Source organism: Heptranchias perlo, chromosome 35 (genome assembly GCF_035084215.1).
Source record: "Heptranchias perlo isolate sHepPer1 chromosome 35, sHepPer1.hap1, whole genome shotgun sequence".
NCBI classification, from domain to species: domain Eukaryota; kingdom Metazoa; phylum Chordata; class Chondrichthyes; order Hexanchiformes; family Hexanchidae; genus Heptranchias; species Heptranchias perlo.
Window position 1 is genome coordinate 10,012,584 of NC_090359.1, and position 960 is coordinate 10,013,543.

General features: G+C 52.6%; 1 non-coding gene across 1 annotated transcript; it reads right to left on the reverse strand.

The window, feature by feature from the left end:
* Positions 1 to 888: 888 nt before the first annotated feature.
* Positions 889 to 960, reverse strand: trnae-uuc (transfer RNA glutamic acid (anticodon UUC)). The gene has a single exon. It is a non-coding gene; the product is annotated as a tRNA-Glu (tRNA).

The following is a 960-nucleotide window of genomic DNA, read 5'->3' on the forward strand; positions in this document are numbered from 1 at the left end:
TCATGGATAAGGCCATCTCTGATCACTTCCTTGTATCCCTCTCCACCCACATGGAATCATAGAATCATAGAAAGGTTACAGCACGGAAGGAGGCCATTCGGCCCATCGGGTCCATGCCAGCTCTATGCAAGATCAATCCATGTCGTCCCACTCCCCCAATGCACATCACAGAATGAACTCAGGAATCCCACGCCACTTTCTATGAGCGGTAACAGGCTGCGGTTATGGTGCAGACCGGGACCCAGGGCTGAGGCTGTGGTCATCAGTTACTCTGGGAGTGGCACAGTCTGGTTCATGACCAGGCGGGGGTGAGAGTAACACCAGGGAGTCAGGCTGGTGTTTAGAAGGGTGTGGGTTCCAGCTCCCGTTCCAGGACTGGGACACATGATCCAGACTGACTGTGTCGTGCTGAGAGGGAGCTGCATCGTGAGAGGTGCTGTCCTTTGAATGAGGTGTTTAATGGCGGTCCCTTCTTTCTGCTCCGAAGTGTAAAAGATCCCGTGACAATTTGTGAAGAGCCCATGTCTCGTTCCTTGTCTCATTGAGACTCTCAGTTAATTGGTCTGTTCTCTCCACAGATTCGGCCTGACTCGCTGAGTGTTTCCAGAATGTTCTGTGTGTATTTCACTGAGACTCGGGTTTTACAGTAAATGATAAAAGGATTGTCGTCAAACACTTGGCCATGAGCTGCTGAGTGACCTGTCGGGACATTGTTGCTTGCTTCCCTTCAGCTTGTGGGACTGGGTATTCAGTGCACTGTCCCTTTAAGAGCTGTGGTCCGTCTCACTTCTCAGTGTGATTGTGGGACTGACACAGAAGCGAGGGAGGAAGCAGCAGCCACAGCCCGGACTGCAGGCAAATTGTGAGGCTGGGACTAAAAGGCTGTTATTCCCACACCGGGAGTCGAACCCGGGCCGCCTGGGTGAAAACCAGGAATCCTCACCGCTAGACCACATGGGA